This window comes from Ambystoma mexicanum, chromosome 1q, assembly GCF_040938575.1.
Source record: "Ambystoma mexicanum isolate Mex_15411 chromosome 1q, UKY_AmexF1_1, whole genome shotgun sequence".
NCBI classification, from domain to species: domain Eukaryota; kingdom Metazoa; phylum Chordata; class Amphibia; order Caudata; family Ambystomatidae; genus Ambystoma; species Ambystoma mexicanum.
Window position 1 is genome coordinate 60,440,034 of NC_090922.1, and position 24,775 is coordinate 60,464,808.

At 46.4% G+C, this 24,775-nt stretch overlaps 1 protein-coding gene across 5 annotated transcripts in view; it reads right to left on the bottom strand.

The window, feature by feature from the left end:
* Positions 1 to 24,775, bottom strand: part of WWP2 (WW domain containing E3 ubiquitin protein ligase 2) — a 1,426,252-nt gene that overhangs the window by 486,797 nt on the left and 914,680 nt on the right. The window lies entirely within an intron of this gene.

Below are 24,775 nucleotides of genomic sequence, written 5' to 3' on the forward strand. Positions count from 1 at the left end.
GAATAAATACAAGAGCTAACACTAACAGTGGACATCAGTAGAATTTAGGGCAAGGGGTATGTAAATGTGCAATAACAGGCGACTCTGTTTTCCACCAGCTATTTCTTTTCTGCCACCATTGCCAATGCTGTTGAAGCAATACTAACCTTACTGACATCTTTCAAGTCTACAAGGTGGAAGAGAAAGCCAGAAGCAAGGAAGGACCGTGATGGTCAGTGCGATTTGGGAAAAGGGGAGGATCTGAGAAAAAAGTGCAGTTTCAATCCTTGATCGTGAGATCAGACTACATGGCAGAGCAAACACCCTTAATCAAAGCGGGCAACAAGGAGGCAGAGTAATGTGAGGGGATTCAAACCTACACCCACAACCAGTGGAACCTAGGGGAAGAAAGACCAAAAAGGTGAGCAATGGCTAAATTTGCCAGGCGGTTGCACATTGTCAGTGCTATTTACAAAGCTGTTGAAGGTACTGTTGTGCTCCCACATCCGACCTATGCAAAGAAGACCTACACATTTCTAAAGACTATTCCTAGCCATTGAACCCCAAATTGAAATCACATACAGTGGCGGTTATTCGTTAATCCCTGTAAAGTAAATACACTCATTTGTTCAGAACAATAGTCAGCATCAAGGCATGGGAAAGTTCATCATTGCAATGGTTGATGGAAATATAAAGGATACCCAGAGCTACCCCAAGCAAATTGCACGAGCAGAGAAGTTTCCTAAAATCAAATTGAGAGGCCCAGAGTATGTCCGGGGTACTGGGGAGGGGCTAGGGGGAGTTTGGGGGTCTTTAAAAAGGAAGGAGGGTGACTGCTCTTTAAGTCGAGAATATAAGCAGTTCTCGCATTTTGTAGGGTCCAGCCCACATCACATTTACTCAAGAGGTGTTCAGTGTAAACACATTTGGAAATCCCCGGCATTAAGTGTCTCAGGATTGTAGAGGTAGCAAGTATTCGGAGCAGGAACTTCTGGAAGGGTAAAATAAGTTTGCTGCCACAGGAGACCTCTCTTTTAATAACCGGAACAGAAATGGATGAGTGGTAGCCAAAAAAGCTAAAATGGAAGGGTGCTTCGAACCATTATTGCATCATGGGTTGTGGGGCCAATGTAGAAAAAAGGGCCACGATCTGAGTGCCAAGAAATGGAGAATGAAGAAAACTGCATTAGATATGCATGGATTTGCCACAAAACAGCTCGGGACAAAGGCAGAGACGGCAGCAGCGTGAGACATGGTGCCAGTTGCTTGAACACACAGATAGATGTTCTTTAACCCAAAAACATTGCATGAGCAAGATGATGCCGCGGACATTATATTGCATCTCAGGCTTATGTTTTTAGCTCTTGAGAGGAAAGTAACGCATTTTCATATTTGCCCAACATTATGTCATCAATGACATGAGGATGAACAAAAATGATTTGACTTTCTGGTGTCAAGAGATTTTGTATTCTGTTCTCATTTTCGCAGTGCATTTTGTTTACTTTTCATTGTATATGAATACATTGGGGTTAGAAACAAATACGTTTACAAAAATGTACAGGAAACAAATATAGCACGTACACAAACATATGCAGACAACGGAAATTAATGTACACTCAATACATTACATTTATACACATATATTTTAAATCACAATGTCTATTCACATTAAGCACTTCTGTGGGAGGCAGTAAGATATATTTAATGGTGTCAACGTGCATGTTTTTAGGGATATCATTACTGTACTTAGTCGGGACCAGTAAGAGGCGGTATGGTATGTGCAGTCATGGATCAGCGTCCTTTGAATATGAATACAAGACACGCTTAGATTATATTTAAGTCCCTAAATATGCCCACGCCATTGAGGTCTATTGTGTAAAATGATTTCAATCATGCTTCAACTTGAGTGAAGCAATGCTCCCTTACCATAGGGGATGACTCAATGTCCACTCCAGCTATGGGATCACCGTACCCGGGGAAAGGAGTGCAACAATAGGTCCCATGATGGCCTAGGGAGCAGGGCAAGACATGACATATGAAAGTGGAGCCTAACTACAAAAGATAGGAAAAATGTACTGTTTAGGAGCAATGCTTAGATCATTGGCGAAAATAAGTGGGCTTGATGGACATCCATTGTACATTTTTAAAAACTTTATTAGTTATTGACATAAACATTACATAATACCGTATATTGCATTATACATTGCATGATGAAGCGTGTTACAGATGGTTATGCATACATATATTCAGTTCATTGACTTTTCTATGCTCTGGGGATAGAACCTATGGCGATATTATTTTGGTGTTGCTGAGGGCTGGCTGGACAAGTCCAGGTACCTCAGGAGGGGATCTCATATGTCCATTGGGCGGTTGGTTGGTGCACTGAATCCTATGTACCCTGCTGATCGTGTGTCTCAATCAGATCTCAAAGCCAAACTTGGACTGCGGGGGCAGTTTTGGCTTTCCAGTGACGAGGCTGTTGCGTTTGGCCACGGCTGTTGCCACTGAAAAGAATCTTCGAGTCTTAGTTGAGGCCTTGCCTATGTCCTCCAGGAGGTATTTCAGTGGTGTGGCCGGGATCCGGGTCTCTAGGATATCGCTGATACAGGCAGCCACTTTTCCCCAGAACTGTCTAGTGGGCGGGCATTAACAATACATATGGAAGAAGTTGGCTTCTGGGACCTGGCATTTGGGGCATAAGGATTGTTTGGAATTGTCAAATTTGGCAACTTTCCCGGGGGTAACATGTAAGTGATTCCGAATTTTATATTGGATCAGTCAGAGGTTGGTATTTTGTGATATATTTTTGGTATATTGGCAATACCTAGAATATTGTGTGTTGTCAATTACCATCCAGAGGTCTCTCTCCCATTTGATTTTCATGTTGTTCAGAGAGGGGGAATGAAACTTGACAGTGCTGTAGATCTTGGAGATAGTGCCATTGAATCCGTCTTGGTCTAGCATGTCTACCATGAATGGGTGGGGAGGTGGTACCGCTGGGAACAAGGGCCAATTATGTTTTAGGGCTGATTTCAGGCGATAATATTGGTGAGTTGTTGTAAGCTCCAGCCCCGCTATGTTTTGGACTTCTGCCAGTGTTAGGAATTCTCCATTTGTGAACAGGTCCTTTTATTTCTTGACTTTCTCGGGATCCCACTTCCTCTGCATCATGGTGTCATGTGTGGGGGTGATGTCTAGGGTGTGCCATAGGGGGGGTATGTTCCCAGTAAGGATGTATGCATCCCACTCTACGGAATAGCGCTGCCCAGCTTGTGTAGTGCAGGACACTCGGCTCATGCCCATTAGGCTACGTGTTTTTCCGTGAATATACAGGCGCGTATATCCGCAGGGGCTACTTCTTGTTTTTCCACCTGTATGTGGGGGTATAATTTGGTGTCGTGAAACCAATATTTGGCCTAGTGAGCCTGTTCTGCATAGTAGTACAGTGTGAAGTATGGGGCTGCCAACACACCTCTCTCCACGTTTTCACTTAGTTTGGTCCAGCTCTGTCTAATTGTTCCGCCCCACCATACAAAGCATGAGGCCATTCATTGTAGTTTTTCAAAGAAGGGTTAGCATGGCCAGATAGGTATGTTACTGAATAAATAAATAGCTTTGGCACCAAAATCATTTTCAGAAGTGCAATGCGGCCATATACTGAAATGGGGAGTTTATTCCAAAGGGTTAGTTTAGTTTCCAATAGTGTGATGTAGTCTGCATAGATGGCATTGTATAGTGCATCTCTGTCGGTGGCTATGATTATACCCGGATCTAGCGCAGAGTTTGGTGACCAACAAAACTTTGCCATGGCCTCTGATTTGGTAACTTTCAGAGGCAGGGGAATTATTTCCGATCTGGTCTGATTAATTTTGTAGCCAGGAAATTTGGCAAAGCCGGTAATGTCCTTCATGACCAGTGGTAGGTTGGTGTTTGGATTAAGTATATATAAGAGAGTGTCATCCACATAGAGCAAGACAGTCTGGAGGGAGCTGCCTAATGGAATGCCCCGGTATGAGTGTTTGTGGCGCAAGAGTGCAGCCATCCCCTCTATCATGAGGGCGAATATGAGGGGGGATAGTTGGCACCCCTGACGTGTACCTCGTTGTAATGTAAAGACAGGGGACAGAGTATAGTTAGTATGAATGGGGTTTTTGTAGAACAACCGGATGAAGCTTTGGAAGAGTGGACCAAACCCCATGCGGTGCAGAATTGCATACATGTAGTGCCAAGACACAGAATCAAACGCTTTTTCAGTGCCGAGTGTTACTGCTGCCGCATCGGATTGTGGGTCCAATTGTGATATGATAGCAAAGAGTCTCCTCAGGTTTAAGGATGTGGATCTAGTAGGTACGAAGCCTCATTGGTCTGGGTGTATTAGCCTGTTCATATGGGGGAGCGGTCTGTTTGCTATGACCTTGCCATACATTTTGGTGTCTGTGTTAAATAATGAGATGGGGCGGTACGATTTAGGGTCTTGCGGGGGCTTATGTGCTTAAGTAGGACGGTTGTTGTTGCCTCCATCAGGGACTACGGGAGCATGCCGGATTCCAGGGCTTCTTCCCACAGTTGCAAGTAGCCTGGTGGATAGTTCATCTTCATAGCATTTGTAGAAATCAGCTGGGAGGCCATCCGATCCAGGGGCCTTGCCAGCCATCAGGTCTTTAATGGCTTGGGTGATTTCCTCCAAGGAGAACGGGTTTTCCAAACTGGCCATGTCATTGTGTTCTAGTCTGGGCAGCGGAATAGTTGGGATGTAGTGCTTGAGTTCGTGGGGCGATCCTTGGTCGGTGTTCTTATACAGGTCTGAGTAGAAGTCCAGGAAGATTTTGTTGATCTTATTAGCATTCGTGTGGACCTTCCCGTCTGTGCCATTGATAGAAGTGATCGGCCTGAACCTCTGTTCTGTTTTAATTAGATTTGCCAGTAACTTCGCGGCTTTGTTGCCCTCTCCATATCACCTGGCTGGCTGACTGATATATTCGATTCCCCTCTCTGGCAAGGTTCTGAACCTGACCAGTTGCTCCCGCAACGGCTTTAGGGTCTCATGTTAGGGGCCCATGCATGTGCTTTTTCCAGCACCCGAAGATTGCCTTCCACTTGGTTTAGGTCCGTTCTGATGGATTTCAGTATGCCCCCGGCTTTGGCGTGGAGGTGCCCCCCTTGTCCATACTTCAAATGTTTCCCAGAGCATGGCGGTCGAGGAAACCGACCCCTCATTTATGCTGAAGAATTCTCTAACATCGGTTCTCAGGGACTCTATGGTCGACTCATCCTTCAGAAGGGACGGTGGCATGCGCCACGAGCGGTGTAACTTTTCTGTGGTCTCCAGGACTATTGCTACCAAAACTGGCGAATGGTCTGATATGGTTCGTGGATGGATGTGGCAGTCGTTCACACTTGGGAATAGTACCGGGGAGAGAAGCCAATAATCTATTTGTGAGCTAGTGGAGTGCACCGATGAGTAGAATGTGAATTTTTTCAGTGCCGGGTGCATTTCCCTCCATACATTAACCAGCAGAATTTCGGCCATGCATTGTATTATAGTTTTAGCTGCTCTGGAGTGTGATCGTGGGGGCCCAGCCGATCTGTCCAAGTCGAGGTGTAGGATTGTGTTAAAGTCACCTCCCCAGATTATCTCTGCGTCCCCACATGGAGCCACCAGTGTCATGATTTGGATGGAACTCCGGGGAGTCAATGTTCGGGCCATATGTGTTCATCAGGATAACTTTGTGGTTGTGCAGTGCTCCCCATATTATAATGTATCTTACCTCAGGATCCACCCATGACTTGGTAAGCTGGAAGCCAGTGTGGCGATGGATGATGGTGCAAACGTTGGAGTTGTGGGTCAGGGTGCCTTTCTCCCGTGATAATCATAGGATTAAGTCGCGGTCCCTATAATTTAGGAGACAGGCTATTATCGTGCGTGGTGGAGCACCTGGTTTGAGTGGCGGGGCTAGGGATCTATGGGCCCTTTCTATCAGAAAGTGCTGTGAGAACTGGTCCTCCGGGAACAGTGACCGAAGGACTTCCTCCATGTATTTCTCCATTGGCACATTTATGGTTTTCTCCGCCACTCCGACCACCCTGATATTGTTGCATTGGTATCTAGATTCAAGGTCCTCGCATTTCTCCCAGATAGATTTGAGGTACTTTTGGATCTCTTCGATTGCTTTCCCGTGTGTGGCTGACGTATCCTCCAGGGGACTCACACTTGCTTCTGTCTCAGACAACCAGGCGTTCATTTTTTGCATGTCCGCTCTGATTGAGACAATGGTACTACCTATATCGTCTAGCTTGGAGTTGACTGCAGCAAACCCAGCATGTAGGGCACTCATATAAGGGTCCATGTTTGACTCTGCGTGTGGCTGGGAACTGGAACCGGACGTTTGGGTGGAGCCCTGGGCCATGTCTATGCCGTTTGTGCTGGTAAAGGCATCCATGGGTCCTTTACTGTTCTTATTACCCCTGTCCCCTTTTGGCATGACCCAATCGGGTAGGTGAAGGACTGAGGAGGGTTGCTATTCTTATCAAGTTGTCTGATCTGGGTCTTCTGGTGTGTCTGACGAGAAGGTTTGAGACTGGTGACCCGGTGGGTTGGGACCGGATCTACCTGGGCTTCATGCGGTATCAGTTCCTTATGTAAATGTGGCACCGCGTGTAGTCACAATACCGCTGGGGTGGGCACACCCATGTGGTCTGCGCCCCTCTGTGCGATCGATCCCCATCACTCTAGCTCAAGGTTGCTTGGCGTGAAGCCCGATGCTCGTACAACTTTTCCGTTTGACCAAGCTAAGTGTTCTGTGTACAGGGCCCGCACCAGCATAGCTGTGCCAATTGTTTGGGTTGGTGGCCTGAAGGCCCTGCGGGCTCTCCTGGGGCCGTTGGTTTTGCAGAGTGCTGCGTGACTCGGCATAGTCCCTTTCTCAGTACGGCCTGGGATGTGTGCGGCCTGGGATGTATGCTGCCCGATTCCCTCTCAATGCTGGTATGGTGCCGCGGATTCAATTTGAAGTGCCCCGCTGTATGCCAGTAGATGGCAGCCCGGGTTCCCCTTTTGGGTATTCTGCTCGGGGGTGGCGTTGGGGGCTGGGTCCGCCCGAGGAGGGCTGAGCGGTGTATGCTGGTACTGTGTAGCCTGCATTCCTGGCGGCCCCCACGTGGGTGTGTTGGGTCCCTGGGGCACAGGGAAGTCCTTCACATGGGTGTTTGCGGGAGGCCCAGCGGATGTTCTCATGCACATACCTTCTGTACTGCAGGCTCCTCCGTCGCGGCTCCCACTCTCTCCATCTGCACTGGTTCAAGCAGACTCTGGGGGGGCGGGGCAGGCGCAGAGGAGCGGGCACGTTGTGGATTGACAGTCTTCACGCGTGTTCTTCACCAGCTACCACTCGGCCTCTGCTCTGCCCAGAACCCGTGCAATGGCTGGTGGTGAGGCAGCAGGCTTCCTGATGTTCCGCCTGAGTCAGGCTGCCTCACGGGCAGTAGGGGCCCACAGACACACCTCCTCAGCCGGGTCTCCCTGCCACCCGAGCTGCTGTCATCGGGGTCCCTCCACACCGGCTCCCGCCTACGTGGATGTCTGGCACCGCCGGGTCCCCAGATCGCCTCTCTCTGATGGGACGCTGCATCTTTTCCGGCCCAGTAGTTTTGGCGCGCAGCCCGCGGGACGGTCTACGGTCTGTTACAGCGTCACCGTTCCATATGGGTTTGCTACTGCACGGATTTCCTTCAGATTTCGCCAGGTGCTGCCCGGATGGATACCCTGTGCAAATCTTGTGCTCTTAGTGCTGGCAGTCACTCCACACCGCAGGATTTTAATCTCAGGATCTGGATAGTTACAGAGCTACCACTTCAGGCGGCCATCTTTGTCGGCGCACAACAGCGCCCCCATCCATTGTACATTTAAAAGTACTAGTATTGTCATCTATACAGTCACTCTATTGTTGCATAATGGAGGTTGATAGGTGGTGAAACCTATATATGAGCAATTCTATATACTTTGGAGGTAGTTCTCACCTGTAGATGGGCTGTAAACTTTACTGTCAAATAAATTAAACATATAAAAAGACAGAGAAGGGCCATAAGGAAGGCCTCCATTTAGTCTTTAGACAGCACTAATAATGGGTATGAAAAGGCCATGAAATGGACACAGGTAGCCAATTGTAGTTCCAAGGCTCCGCTTACCTGAGGACTTAACGTGAACGTCGCACACCATACCCAAAACAAGGCCAACTTGAAATGGCCGACAATTTACAGTTGGATATGTACAGAGGAACTGGCGTTCAGTTAGGCAGCTCATGTAGGGTAGTGCAAGAAACCTGCACTCTTGCAACAGTATTTTAACTATGAACTGTAACAGATCCTGCAGGAAATCACATGAAATATTTCACTTGATGTTGGGATACCAGTTAAAATCTACATCAAATGCCGGGGAGATACACCAACATGCAGTCACACAAATGTCACCAATAATCATCATCAGGTTAACACAATAGTAAACTACTTCCTATCGGGACATGTGTACCATGACAATCAGAGTGTAACTGACAGTGCTTATTATTCCTTTCAACATCCAGATAGATTTTACCATCCGTCAGATTCAATGTGGGCCAAGGCATGACCTGACGTCATCCAAGGTATAATTTCAGTATATATTAGGGTAACATCAAAGAACCCCCGATAGTTTCAGTAGGGTCTATGAGATTAAGCGGTTTCTGGTTATGCTTAAAAAAAGTAACACAGGCCACTCTGTATATTACTTGAGGCCTTAATCTTGTGATTGTAACAAGCAGATACATTTTTTGTTCAAGGACTAATAATACCATCATGCTTTTTCTTTGGTGATTTAATAATAGGTTCAGAGATCCTCAACAAGCTATCATGTAGCGTGTGTGCAGCCTACAATATAGTGTACCACCGTCAGTGCAGTTATTTTCAATTTTTCATCTAATGAGGGATCTGTGTTTGCTGATGAATGTGAGCACGGGTTTGCCAGTTTTTCCAATATAAACGTTTGCCGTGGACATTATATAGATTATATAGGATTTTTGTTTTTTCAGTTAGTAGGTTTTTTTGTATTTTGTTGGGATTTATAAAGCGCTTTTGCAAAAGCATTTTCCAGAATTACAAAAAACTGTGCTTGCAAAATAAGAAGTGGTGGGAAAAACAATGATTATGCCAGATGATTTTAGGAAGAGGGGAGAGAGAAGATAGGGTCTTAGACTAGAATGAAAGATAAGAGGGGAAACGGAAGAACACAGGTCAGCGGGCAGAGAGTTCCAGAGTTTGGGGGCATAAAGGAAAGGAAGCGAGAGGGAGCACAGAGGTCTTTAGGAGAGAACAATAGATGAAGAAGTTGTGAGTGAAAGGGATATGAAGGGCAATGAGGTGAGATGAGAGCAACAAGATAGGGGGATACACTCCAGGACAGCATATAAAGACAATACAGAGAAAATGAAAAAGAAGACGGGAGTCATAGGAAGAAAAGAGATTGACAGAAGAGCAGTGGCAATAGAGGACTGTGGAGGAAAAGAACATGAATAGAGTTGAAGACAGAACGAAGACAAACCCAATCCTGCCTCTGCCATCGAAACACGCAATAAGAAGGATATTTCAACTGAGAAACTTCTTTCCATCATTCTTCTCCTTCTAAATACCACTTTGACCAACTGCTCAAACCCTACAGTTTTAGTGGATATTTATAACCATGCTATGCTCAAAGACCTCGATACTATTGCTCCGCTAAAATTGCGTAGACAATAACCTTGTTCCCATTTGAACTCATGGTTAACCTCCCATCTTAGAGACTTACGTAAAGAAAAAAGAAAGGGTGAGTCCCTTTGGAAAAATATACCTGTAACGCTCACCTGATTCTCGCAGAGGCGCCGGTCTTGACTGGGCAACTACTGTATCTTCAAAAGTGATGTGCACCACCCGGTTGGCTCTTTGGGCTGGACCTCTGTGCACTGTATGCCTGACTCGAAGAGTAAGATGTCTGCAGATAGAAAATATGGGATTAATGAACTGGGGTTATTGGGGTGTCCCTATCTCTTTCCTTTTCTCCTCTCCTGTAGAACCCCAAAGGTTAACGCTCTCACCTTAGGTAAGTGAACGCCGAGCTCTCCATCTGCCTCGGGGCAGGGTGCTGTAACCAGTTTCTTCACTGGATAGGTAGCGCGGGCCTCTTGACTTCAGAGGACTGCTGTCCGTCGTTTACTTCACGAACGGTGAGTTCCGAATATTTCAAATGTCTTTAAAAGTCTTTTGTAATGCTGTCTCTTATTTTGCAGGGTTCCGGCGATGGCGGTTGACTGGCTGAAGTGAGTTGAGGATGGACCCGTATGCGGAATAGAAGCGCCTGGAAGCGCGTAAGTAAGCGCTTGTTGCTTGCTTCACGATGCGCACTAACTGTCCTTTTATTTTGCAGGTACCAGTTCGGAGCTGCTGAAGGATGCCGGAATGCCCACTGAGTTCGGCGTGGATGGAATAATGGCACGTGAGTATTGAACGTTACCCAATGTCTTTAAACGCACCTTCTTTTGTCTTACAGATGCGGGATGCAGCGCCGAAGGCCTCCGGAGCGTGCGAAGAGTTGGTAAGCTTTTGTCTTTCAGATGCCGGAATGCAGTGCGATGACCTCCGGAGCGCGTGAAGAGTAGGTAAGCCTTTGTCTTTCAGATGCAGGAATGCTGCGCGAGGCGTTGATGACAGCCGATGGACCAGGTAAGAGATGCGCTGTCACTGAAGACCGTAGTGCTAACCTGTTCTTTCTTGTCTTTATAGATGTTGCTGAAGACTGGATTCAGGATGGTAAGCCTTTTTCCTTTAGGCCCAGGATCAGATGCAGAAGACACGATGAGCGTTCTGCTGCAGAGGATACAGAATAACGCAAAGCAAGATTCATCCATCGGGTGTGGTTTAAATAGCCTCCTGTAGTGCTTAGGTGTCTCCTTCCACAGCCACGCCTAGGTAAGAAAAGAGTTCCTGCTTTCCAGAAGAGTTCCAGTGTTCTGAACCTAGGGAGTGGCTCCTGCCCCACCCAACAGGAAAAGTAGTCCCAAACAGAAGAGGATCAGGGGTTCAACTGGCAGGTAAGTAAGCAGCATGGTCTGCTGCAGGTAAGTCCACCCAAGCATTATGAGCCGGCGCTTGCAGCGCTGGGACTGGGCATATTTCTGAGCCTGGCGCCACTGGCGCCAGGACAGGGTCCAAAAGGTCCCAATTGGGACTGGCTGGCACTCGGAACCTGGGTTATGGGTCTGCTTCCAAGGGAGTTGGGTAAGTCCTGGCCTTTTGGAAGCACAGATCATAACAGTACCCCCCCTCAAGGCCCCTCCCCAACCGGGCTTCCCTGGGGGTTTTGGCTTGTCAGGAAATGTTTGATGAAATCTTTTGATTAGACGAGGAGCGTGGACATATTCTGCAGGTTCCCAGGATCTTTCTTGAGGGCCGTAGCCTTTCCAGTCAATTAGGTAAAATAGCTTAGATTTGGAGATCTTGGAGTCCAGGATGCTTTTGACTTCAAACTCAAGTTCTCCATCAACTAGGATAGGTTTTGGGGATTTAGTTAGTCGGGTTTGAGGTTGCACGGGTTTTAAAAGAGAGACGTGGAAGACCGGATGTATCTTCATGTGAGGGGGCAAGTCCAACTTGACCGCTACTGGGTTTACTATGGTAGTGATGGAATAGGGACCAAGGTATCTTGGGTTGAATGTGCGTGGTCCTTTTAGAGGTAGATATTTGGTGGATAACCAGACTTGATCTCCTACTTGATATTGGGGGGCTTCCTTCCGATGTTGATCTGCTCCTTTCTTGTATTGTTCCTTAGCCCTTTGAAGGTGAGAAACGGCTTCCTTAAAAGCTTGGGTGATTGTAGAGTGCAGGTAGTCTACTGCTGGTGTTCCAAGATCTTGGGGTGGGTCCAACTCTGAGGTTCGAGGGTGACAGCCGTATAAAAGAAAAAACGGGGTTTTCCCAGTTCCTGAGTGGACAGAGTTGTTGTAGGCATATTCGGCTATCCAAAGGATATCTTTCCAAGTTTTTTCAGTTTGTTGCAGCATGCAGCGTAAATACTGTTCCAGAGTTTGATTGGTCCTCTCGGTTTGTCCGTCGGTTTGAGGGTGGTGACTGGTCGATAATCTCACATCAATTTGAGCCGACCGACAACAACTTCGCCAAAAATGAGAAATAAATTGACTACCTCGATCCGAAATTAGCACTGAAGGAAAACCGTGCAGTCGGACAATGTTTTCGAGAAATTCTCGGGCCAGAGTTGTTGCTGTTGGCAAGCCTATGAGTGGAATGAAATGCGCCATCTTGGAGAATAAGTCCACGATTACCAGGATCGTATTGTATCCGGAGCATGGAGGTAGGTCGGTGATGAAGTCCATAGAAAGCGTATGCCAAGGGCGAGGTGGGATGTCAATAGGGCGTAAGAGGCCGGCTGGTCTTTCCTTTTGACTCTTGTTTTGGGCGCATACTCCACAGGACATTATAAAGTCTCTGATATCTATTTTCCAAGACGGCCACCAGAAGTAGCGCTTGATCTTTTCTGAGGTTTTGGCCATACCGGGATGTCCTTCCATTAGAGACTCGTGATAACAAGAGATCACCTTTTTCTGTAAATCTGTGCTGGGCAGGTATAATCGTTCTTGGAAATACAATAAGTTGTCCTTTACTGCAAAGTCCTTTCCCTGCAGATGCCAATTCTGTATTTCTGCTGGAGTTATAAGTTGCCTGGTTTTATCCTTAATTTCCTCTATGGATTGTGTGGTTTTTACACCCAGAATTCTTTGTTCGGGAATGATAGGTACAGGTTTAGAGTTGGTCAAGTGTTCCTCCACTCCCATCCGAGAAAGGGCATCAGCTTTACTGTTTTTTGTACCAGGTCGATAGGTAATTATGAAGTCAAACTCGGCAAAGAATAGTGCCCAACGGAGTTGTCTAGAGGATTGGGCTTTTGCGATTTTCAAATATTGCAGGTTTCGGTGATCCGTAATCACAGTAACGGTGTGTCGGGCCCCCAGAAGATAATGCCGCCAAGCCTTAAAGGCAGACTTGATAGCCAGAAGTTCCTTATCAGTAATAGTGTAATTGATCTCAGGAGGTGAGAATTTGCGAGACCAGAATGCCACGGGATGTAACTGATTGGTTACTGGGTCCTTCTGTGATAGAACTGCCCCCATGGCAAGGCTCGAAGCATCAGTTTCAACGATGTAGGGGAGTTCGGGGCGAGGATGTTTTAGAATTGGTGCAGAGATAAATTTTGTCTTCAAATTCTGGAAAGCTTGTTCCGCCTCGGTAGACCATTCAAAATGTTTGTTTTTCTTTAACAAGGCGGTGATGGGCTGGACTATTCGAGAGAATTCGGGGATAAACCTGCGGTAAAAGTTGGCGAAGCCTAACATGCTTTGAACCCCTTTTACGGAGGATGGTGATGGCCATTTGAGAATTGCATCGACCTTCCTTGAATCCATACGCACTCCGCTAGGTGATAATATGAATCCCAAGAATTCAACTTCAGTCACGTTGAAAACACATTTTTCCAACTTAGCGAAAAGTCTGTGTTGACGCAACCTCTCGAGGACCATTTTCACGTGTTTCCGATGTTCAGATTCCGATGAAGAATAAAGGAGGATGTCGTCAATGTAAACGACAACACATACATCTATGAGTTCTCTGAGGACATCGTTCATAAAATATTGAAAGGCGGCCGGGGCATTGCAAAGCCCGAAGGGCATGACCTGATATTCAAATAGCCCATACTTGGTGCGGAAGGCCGTCTTCCATTCATCGCCCTCTTTTACTCGTACCAAGTGGTAGGCTCCTCTAAGATCCAGCTTTGTATATATGCATGCTCTTCTGACTTGGTCCAGGAGTTCAAGGATTAAAGGTAACGGATATCTATTCTTAACAGTGATCTGGTTCAGGGCGCGGTAATCTATACAAGTTCTAAGGTCCCCTTCTTTTTTTGGAACGAAGAACAAAGCTGAAGAAGCAGGTGACTTAGAAGGACGAATAAACCCATTCGCTAGGTATTGATCCAGGTATTGTCGGAGGTGAAGGTTCTTAGGCTCGGTGAGGGCATAAATTCTGCTACACGGAGGAGTAGATCCAGGTATCAGGTCTATCTGGCAGTCATGGGACCTATGAGGAGGTAGAGAGTTAGCCTGATCCTTCCGGAAAACATCTTGGAATTCTAGGTATTCGGGAGGTAACTGGGGAGCCTCCGAAGAAATTGCTGCTAGAGCAACACCAGGTGGGGGGTGACAAGTAGAGACACATTCTGGGAACTGAACCGTTCTTGCTCGCCAATCGATCCGAGGATTGTGTTTCTCTAACCAAGGTATCCCTAGAATAATCTGGAACTGAGGGGCCTTGATCACATCGAACACGATCTTCTCATGGTGTCCATCTTGACTTACTAGCGTCACTTCTTGAGTGGTATGCGTTACTGGTCCGGAGGCTATCTCCGTACCATCCACCGTAGTAATGACGTCCTTTACAGCCTTGGGACAAAGAGTTAGATTCATCCTCAAAACCATTTCCTGATCCACATAATTGCCGATGGCACCGCTGTCGACGTAAGCTTCAATCGCATGTAATCGATCTGGATGATCAGGGCTAATGAGGACCATAGGTATCACGAAATGTGAGGTCACGGAACTGGTTTTAACGCTCGGCAAGAGGACCTCTATTCTTGTCGGGCGAGGTCGTTTCCCTGCTCAGAGTTTGTGACCTTGGTAACAGCAGCTCCTACCGCCTTCTTGGCTGGTTTCACCGGACAGTCTCGAACAAAGTGCCCTGAGTTTCCGCTATAGAGGCATAATTGCAACTGTTTTCTCCTTTCCCGCTCCTTTTGTGTTAGTGGTCCTTTCAGGCCCCCTATTTGCATGGGTTCCCCGGAGTCTACTCCTTTGGAAGGAGTTGGTGGTTTGGAAAATACTCGAGCATCAAACTTGGAACGATCGGCCTTCCTGTTCTGCAGTCTGTGATCTATTTGAACGACTAAGTCTATATAATCTGAACAGTCTTGTGGGGGATTCACTACTTGGGCTAAAACGTCTTTGAGCTTTCCACGTAGACCTCTATAAAACAGCGTAATCCTTTTGTCCTCAGGCCATTGAGTTTCCACTATTAGTCTGTTGAAAGATGCAATATAATCCAAAAGGTCTTGATTACCCTGTCGCAACGAAAGAAGCTCATTGTCCAAGGCCTGCCCCTGTGAATGTCTTGCTAACAGTTTTTCCATACTAAGCTGAAAGGCTTGAAAATCATGGAGAACCGGATCATCTTGATTAACTAGAGGGATCGACCAGTCTGCCGCATTGCCACTAAGGTACGAAAGCACAAAAGCTACTTTAGCTTGATCAGTTGGAAAGGCTGCTGGCCGGCATAAAAAATGCAACCGGCACTGATTGATAAATACTGCAAACCTCTTTGGGTCACCAGAAAATCGTTCGGGCGGAGCCAGAGGTACATTCCCAGGTAGGTTGATCTGCACTGGATTCATAGGGGATGTTGAAGGAAGATTTGCCCCTGATGCGGGTAACGGGGTCTGTCCGGCTTGTGACTGTAGCAATTGTCTAGCAAGATCGTCTGTTCGCTCCTTGGAAATAATTAGTTCCCTTCTTAGAGCATTTGTTTCCTGACGAGCTGCATGCACTTCTGCCCTTAGTTCCCCAAGTAACCGGGCTAGGTGGTCGGTATCCGAGGTTTCCATAGCACCTGGGCGAGAGTTTTGCGGTTGGTTTTGCGTTCTGTAACGCTCACCTGATTCTCGCAGAGGCGCCGGTCTTGACTGGGCAACTACCGTATCTTCAAAAGTGATGTGCACCACCCGGTTGGCTCTTTGGGCTGGACCTCTGTGCACTGTATGCCTGACTCGAAGAGAAAGATGTCTGCAGATAGAAAATATGGGATTAATGAACTGGGGTTATTGGGGTGTCCCTATCTCTTTCCTTTTCTCCTCTCCTGTAGAACCCCAAAGGTTAACGCTCTCACCTTAGGTAAGTGAACGCCGAGCTCTCCATCTGCCTCGGGGCAGGGTGCTGTAACCAGTTTCTTCACTGGATAGGTAGCGCGGGCCTCTTGACTTCAGAGGACTGCTGTCCGTCATTTACTTCACGAACGGTGAGTTCAGAATATTTCAAATGTCTTTAAAAGTCTTTTGTAATGCTGTCTCTTATTTTGCAGGGTTCCGGCGATGGCGGTTGACTGGCTGAAGTGAGTTGAGGATGGACCCGTATGCGGAATAGAAGCGCCTGGAAGCGCGTAAGTAAGCGCTTGTTGCTTGCTTCACGATGCGCACTAACTGTCCTTTTATTTTGCAGGTACCAGTTCGGAGCTGCTGAAGGATGCCGGAATGCCCACTGAGTTCGGCGTGGATGGAGTAATGGCACGTGAGTATTGAACGTTACCCAATGTCTTTAAACGCACCTTCTTTTGTCTTATAGATGCGGGATGCAGCGCCGAAGGCCTCCGGAGCGTGTGAAGAGTTGGTAAGCTTTTGTCTTTCAGATGCCGGAATGCAGTGCGATGACCTCCGGAGCGCGTGAAGAGTAGGTAAGCCTTTGTCTTTCAGATGCAGGAATGCTGCGCGAGGCGTTGATGACAGCCGATGGACCAGGTAAGAGATGCGCTGTCACTGAAGACCGTAGTGCTAACCTGTTTTTTCTTGTCTTTATAGATGTTGCTGAAGACTGGATTCAGGATGGTAAGCCTTTTTCCTTTAGGCCCAGGATCAGATGCAGAAGACACGATGAGCATTCTGCTGCAGAGGATGCAGAATAACGCAAAGCAAGATTCATCCATCGGGTGTGGTTTAAATAGCCTCCTGTAGTGCTTAGGTGTCTCCTTCCACAGCCACGCCTAGGTAAGAAAAGAGTTCCTTCTTTCCAGAAGAGTTCTAGTGTTCTGAACCTAGGGAGTGGCTCCTGCCCCACCCAACAGGAAAAGTAGTCCCAAACAGAAGAGGATCAGGGGTTCAACTGGCAGGTAAGTAAGCAGCATGGTCTGCTGCAGGTAAGTCCACCCAAGCATTATGAGCCCGGCGCTTGCAGCGCTGGGACTGGGCATATTTATGAGCCTGGCGCCACTGGCGCCAGGACAGGGTTCAAAAGGTCCCAATTGGGACTGGGTGGCACTCGGAACCTGGGTTATGGGTCTGCTTCCAAGGGAGTTGGGTAAGTCCTGGCCTTTTGGAAGCAGAGATCATGACAATACCTTCCCTTGTTAACAAAAACAACCTAACTCTGGCCTCCTCCACTTATAAAGCTGCTATTTTTGTAGCCAAAAAAGATGTCTATAACAAACGTATCATCCAGGCCCAATCAAACACGAAGGAACTTTTTAAGATCCGCAAGTAACTAAAGTCCCCGGTTGCCCCTCTGGTGACCTGGGCCCCTGACGCTGCCTGGTGTACGAATATTAAAAAGACTCTTTTAGATAAAATTGCCTTACTTCAAACAAAAATAAATGCTAAAAAGAACTATCTTACCGACTCTACCTTGAACACACCTCCGTTCAACCTCCCTGTCCCCAATCACCCTCTAAAACCTTTCAGCTTTTCTCCGTTATCCATGGAAGAAGTGGAAAATATTATCAAAAAGCTCAAACTGTCAAGGAGATACTTGCCCTGCACCTATTATCAAGGAAGCTGCGCATGACCTTGCACCCTTCATCACTACCTTTATATATGCCTCATTCAGATCTGGCATTGTCCCGGGTAACCTCAAGGATGCTTGGGTTATCCCATTAATCAAAAAACGTTCTCTCGACCCTAGTAACCCAGCTGACTACAGGCCTATCACTACGGTACCATACCAACTAAAAATTCTGGACCGCGCTGCCTACATGCAAATTCAGGACTATCTTGAATCCCACCAACTACTCGGTCTCCGTCAATCTGGTTTCCGTCCAAGACACGGCACAGAAACTACTCTGATTGACTTAAAAACTCAAATTAATGATCTAAATGATAAGGGCAAGGTGGCACTCCTCCTCCTGCTGCTTGATCTGTCAGCGGCATTTGACTTGGTCGATCATAAAATTCTCTGTCACCATCTCAAAATTGCTGCGCACTTTTCGGATTCAGCATCATCCTGGTTTAGCTCCTTTTTGGTGAATAGAACTATGAGGGTCTTCTCTCCTTTAGCCTCTGCAGAACCTGCCCCTGTCTCTTGTGGAGTTCTCAAGGGTCTTGTGTCTCTCCCACATTAAACAATGTATTTAACAAGCTACTCTTTGACATACTTGACTACCTGGGTGTCTCATACACCAAATACGTTGACGACACCCAGATACTCATCCCTATCAGTGGTGACTTGGCTCTTGACATGAAGGCACTTAACGAGGTCTACTCAATCATCCAGACTTGGATGGCACATCATGGGCTCTACCTCAATGATGATAAAACAGTGCTTCTTATCCTTGGTTCGCATTCCAAACTGGCCAAACTTGACCCAGCCTACAAAGCATTTACCATAGACGGCAATATTATTAAAAGATTAAAAGTGTCTAACGTAGCAAAAACTCTAGGCATCTATCTCGACGCTAATCTATCTCTAACTAGACAAACAAATGCCGTAGCGTCTGCCTCGGCTCATACTTGCAAACTCATTACAGCCTGAAGACCCTTCCTGAGCGCTGAGAATTGCATCATCCTAGCTAGAACTCTAATCATGGCAAAAATAGACTATTGTAATGCTCTCTACTTAGGGACTAGCCAAAAAAACATTGACAAGCTACAAGTCACACAAAACAATGCCATCAGGGCGGCCCTTAATATTCCTAGAAGATCTCAGACACCGGACGCAACCTACATTGGCTCCCCGTCGTGCAAAGAATATTGCTTAAAACCTTAGCCTTAACCTACAAGGCTCATAACAATCTGGCACCAGCTTATCTGGCCAACCGTTTCATGCAGCATGCTGCGAATTGACCGCTCAGAACAGCCTATGTCAACACACTCTCCATACTTAGATTTAAACTGCAGTCTGCCAGGGGATCAAGCTTCCCAGTCCTCGCAGCTAAACTCTGGAACACCATCCCTCCCACACTCAGATGAGAGCCTAAGTTCCACTCCTTCAAAACCAAAACCAAACTCTGGCTTCACAAGCTGGATGAGTCTACTACACTCTTATTATAGGCGACCATCATAACTACACTAGCACTTCTTACCCCTTATTTCTTCATGTTTACTCTACCATTCCTTCGCCGCAGCGTCTCCTACGCCCGGCCCTAGCATCCCTATTTGTTTTCTGAGCAATATTTGGAATTTTGCACTGATTATGTAACCTGCTTGAGTTTTCTGCATCATCTTTGTTAAGTTTGTTCCCTTGAGGGAACATGTTTTGCCTGCTTGTAACCACTTTCTTGTAAATTATGCGCCCAGATGCCTCAGGGCAAGGTTGCACTTTACAAATAAAATAAATACAAAATACAAAATTTAAACCTAATGAACTCTCTCAATTCAGGAGGGAAGAAGAGAGCGGCTGAGCGGGCGAAGAGGGAAGCGGAACCAACAGCAAAAGCAGACTCGCGGAGGCGAGCCGTTCAGTGAGAGCTAAACTTTCACAGGCAACCGCCTGGGAGTTCATTTTACTGGAGTGATGGAAAACTGGTGAAAGTGCAGCGAATACCTCAGAGGGACCGCTGGAAGGCAGACAGCAGTCACAAGGCTGTTGGGTACACGGTCCTGTGGTGCTGCATCAGTTCCATCGGCAAGTGAATGAGAAGCCAATGTGGGACCGAATGAGGCTCTGAAAAGCAGGGGAAGCCTTCCCAGAGATAGAACATTTATGCAGCTATACGCCACGATTTGGAAACACCTTCAAACACCAGGTAGTCGGCCCATAGGAGTTGGGGACCCCGGGACATGTCGGCAGATATACAAACAATTGAATCATTTTTTTGAATACCAACCAAGTAAAGGTGAAGGCCAAAATGTGTACAAGTGTCCTTATATGAAATATCAATCTGGGGAAAATTGGAACAAGCATTGCCCCAAGCAAAGAAATACTAATGCAGAGGTTGACAGACAGTTCTTTAACACGTCTCTATAAATTAAATGTGAAAATGGGGCAAGTTGGAACAAGTAGTACCTGAAGTCAATGAGGTATAAACAGTGAAGGAGTACAACTGTGTTATACTTGGAAAGAAAGTGAACATTGTAGGCAGTAAAAGAAGCACATCAGGTAGTGAGAACCTTTGGAGAAAGATACCTGACATGAGAGTATACCAGGGCATCTGCAAGATCCAGAAGGGGGGATTCCTTGCAGGGGAGTATATCAGGTAATCCGTAAAAGAGATTAAAGGAACACACCTTGTGAAAGATACCTGGCAGGAGAGTATATCAGGAGATCTAAAGAATCTATTGAAGAATTCCTTGCAGGGGAGTACAAAATGAACAGCTGTATAAAAGAGACACTCATTTGTGAAGCATTTGTGTAAAGTAGACACTTTGCCATCCTTTAAAGTAGAATAGACTTATTTTGTGATCCTCCAAACAGTGTTGTATGAAAAGACATTTCTACTACTTCTGAGAAAGCATTGTTTGGAAAAGAAAATGTTTGCCATCCTCAAAAAAAGTGTTTTATGAAAGAGACATTTCAGCTATTCTTAAAGAAAGAAACATTTTCACTATCCTACCTGAAATAATCCAGGGGAAGGGAGCCCCCTCCTGGATTCAAGGATTATTTGTTGAATTTGTCATATTTGATTTCTAGCAAAAACAAAGAGGTGATGGCTGGAAGGTTTAGAATTAATCTTAACCACTGGCAATGCTCTGGGCAACCCTCCAGACCACCGTTCTTCGCCTGCCAAGCCATTACAGAAGGGAAAGACCATATGCAAATCAGGCTTGGCCCCACCCCAAAAGGGGCAGTCCAGCCCGAACTGCTAGGCCACATCCCTTCTGCACGAGACCACAAGCATCCCCAAACATGTTTCGCCCTTGTTGGGGCTCATCAGTGAGGAGTAGCTTGGGTCTCTAGGCCCAGCAGGCACGGGACCCACGTCTGGGCATACCCGTCCCACTCGGGGTGACATAGCGAAAACAAAGAGGCGATGGCTGGAAGTTTAGAATTAATCTTAACCACTGGCAATGCTCTGGGCAACCCTCCAGACCACCGTTCTTCGCCTGCCAAGCCATTACAGAAGGGAAAGACCATATGCATATGTGGTCTCGTGCAAAAGGGATGTGACCTAGCAGTTCAGTCTGGACTACCCCTTTGGGGGTGGGACCAAGCCTGATTTGCATATGGTCTTTCCCCTTTTGTAATGGCTTGGCAGGCAAAGAACGATGGTCTGGAGGGTTGCCCAGAGCAATGCCAGAGGTCAAGATTTATTCTAAACCTTCCAGCCATCAACTCTTTTGTTTTGCTATTGTCACCCCGAGTGGGAAGGGTATGCCCAGACGTGGGTCCCTTGCCTGCTGGGCCTAGAGACCCAAGCTACTCCTCACTGATGACGCCCAACAAGGCTGAAACATGTCTGGGGATGCTTGTGGTCTCGTGCAAAAGGGATGTGACCTAGCAGTTCAGTCTGGACTACCCCTTTGGGGGTGGGACCAAGCCTGATTTGCATATGGTCTTTCCCCTTTTGTAATGGCTTGGCAGGCAAAGAACGATGGTCTGGAGGGTTGCCCAGAGCAATGCCAGAGGTCAAGATTTATTCTAAACCTTCCAGCCATCAACTCTTTTGTTTTGCTATATTTGATTTCTATACACTTTTTGTTATGCCTGAATCAGAAACATTTAACTTGCACCTTTAATTGTTTATTTAAGTGCAAGGGACAGATATGTTTTGGGCACAATGGCTGTTTGCATAACTCCGACAACAAGACACAGATCTTTTGCTTTATTTCGTAGGTAGGAAAATTCTCTTTAGGATAGAGACAGAAAGGCCTTTATCCAACCCCTTTAAGTTAATAAAGATGGGTGATGGTGAAAACATTACGACTTTGTGTGCGCCTCTCATTTCTGACTCCTCACACAAGGCAGAGGTAGAAAGGTAAAGATAAAGAACAGAGGTTAAATTGATGTTAAAAAAGGGTACATGAATGGGATATGATAGGAGAGAACGGGCTCATGGGGGAGGCACTGGGATAGGCACAATGAAGAAGGGATACAGTACCCGAGTCTGAGAGAATAGAAAACGCAGGGAACGTTGGAGAAGATAATGATAGGTGAGATGGAACAGGTGGGGGGGAAGGTTGGTGGGGCAATGAGAAAAGGATGACCGCAAGGAGGAGGGCTTGGAGGTAAAAAAAAAGTCTGCAAAGCCAGTAGAGGAAAGAAAGAACAAAGCATTTTGTTAATTAGTTGGAAACAACTATGTGAATGTTGGGAAAGAACAGGTGATCATTGAGAAATAATGTTTTGTGGTGCAGAGAAGAAAGAATCATAGGAAGAGTGGAGTATAGATAGAAGGGCACACTGAGGGGTCCTGAGTTTTCTTCCATTAGCATTCTGCCGGACATAGGGAAGAACGGAGGGAACAAAGATACCATGTTTTTCTACCTAAGTTATTGTTTTGAGTATTTTTATATTGTGCTAGCAAAAAGTACCCGTACTCCACACGGATTCTGTAGACAGGCCCTTCATAATCTCACTTTCTTTGATTTTGGATTCATTTGTCCAATAGATTTTTGCTTTTTGGGAGGAATCTGGAAAGAGAAAAGCATAACAATTGCACTAAATTAAAATGTATCCAGCGCGGTACTGTCAGGACTGGGCACTCGGGGCGCTGTGCGCCGACATCAAGACTCGCTCTGGCTCCTGATAAACAGCTAAGTGATATATGCAACAGACAGCATATTAAAATAAAACTTCCAATGAACATACATGCTCATCGGCTTCCAGGAGTCCGGAAGTCTTGTTTCCATGGTGGCTGGAGGTTTCCATGGAAGCTATGGAATCCGTTGCTAAGGGAAGGTAACCAACGTTCTGGGCTCCGGCGCTGGTCTCACATGACTAATCCTATTTTAGTCCCGCCTCGGCAGTCTCTTGTTGCTTCTGATTAGCGTTTACACCGTTGTTTCCTGAAGTTATGTGTTCATTCTTTTTTTCGACCTGTCTTTTGGAGTGCCCTAGTCTGTTTTGGTAATTCTTGACTTCCCTGGTATTACGGACCCTCTGATTACGCCTCTTGACCTTGTTCAGTCTCTCCCTTGGTACCGGTTTGACCGCTTATTCTATGACTCGGACCGCTTTTGGACCTTGACTCTGCCTAACCCTTGCCCTTGCCCAACCCCCGGCCTTGCCCTTGCCCGCCTGTTGCTATGACCCGGACCGTATATGGATCACGCATTGCTTCAATTTACTGCTTTGTCTTTGCCTGCTAGTGCCAGGCCTCGGAAAGTGTCTTCAGACTGCTCTTGCCCAGTGACTCTGTTTTTCCTGTTCCAACTGCATTGTGGAATCTTTGCTGTATCACGCTCGGCTTCATTCATGAGTGACTCTGCATATCCTGCTTTTTCTATGAAAGAACTGTGGACTACCTGATAATACAATCTTCACACACGGACTAGAGACTTTTGGTAATTTTGTGTGCCTCAGGCGTCCTCATTTCGTTGGGACAGATTTCTGGACATATCAGGCGTCGGCGTTCCTACAGGAATAGTCTGTGCTGGATTACATCAACTACCACAAACTTCATGTCATCTTTGGAACTTACAAACACTCAAGGATCCCTCTTGGTAAGCCCCATTTCTGCTTTGGCTATTTTCCTAACTGTGCTTGTTATTCTGCTTTGTTTACTGTCTATTCCTTGCAATCTTTCTGTTGCAGAATCTAAAACATCCTACTGTGCCGCTCATTCAATCTGATATTTGGGGTTATCTGCTACCACGGCACAGTTTAGTGGGTAACCTGCCTTATATTTTCTGGAGTACTAAGATCAAAAGACACTAACCTTACATGTTTTCTTTGCAGCCACTCTTGTCTCGGGGGTATCCAGTCTTTCAATTAATTGATCCCTCTGTATGTTCCTTTGTACATCCAGAGGGATACATTAGTGGGAAGAATTCTTCTTCTGCACTACGGGGTCAAAGTTTTAAGGAGAATTCTGACAGGCGCAGTGTGCTGCTGTGCAAATATCTCAGGAACGGTGCATGCTAGGGCCTTGAAATATGGTTTTCAAGGTCCCAAAATGACCTTTGAGTTTTGTTCCTCATGTCGAGACGCTTAAAATAAGCTTTATCCAGTACTTCTAAGACCACTATGATGATTCGCCGATTTCAAGCAACTGTCTCATGTGTCAAGGGGCTGAAATCCAGGGAAAGGGGTGGTGGGGGTGTGTAGGGAAGGCATGGTATCTCAAGTATGGCACTGACAAAATGGATACGATTTTTAAAAGCTTTATTGAAAATGTTGGGGTCGGAGAAACTCCTATTTGGCCCTATAACTAAGATGGGAGTAGTATAGACCATCAAACGACAAACAAAACTGTCCTAGTGGAGTCCGTCAAATCAAAATGGCCTATGCTAAAAAAAAAAAGAATGCCTGCCCTATCTCTTGTACAAAAAGTGTAACAAGAAGAAATGTATGCAAAGGAAAAATCAGTGTTCAAAAGAATAAAGGTAGTTGAACAAGCTCTCCTCCTGATGTTAAACCTCACAGAGTAAGGCTGTACTTCTAGGCAGAATGACACACTGTAGCTCGGTTTCTAACACTATCAGCAGTTCTAAACCATGGATTGAAGCCCACATGGCCAACCACGTTAAAGTCTTTTTCTTGACTTTCCAAAATTGTATTTCCAACGTAAAGTTCACAAAGGTCCCCCTCTGCCGGGCTCA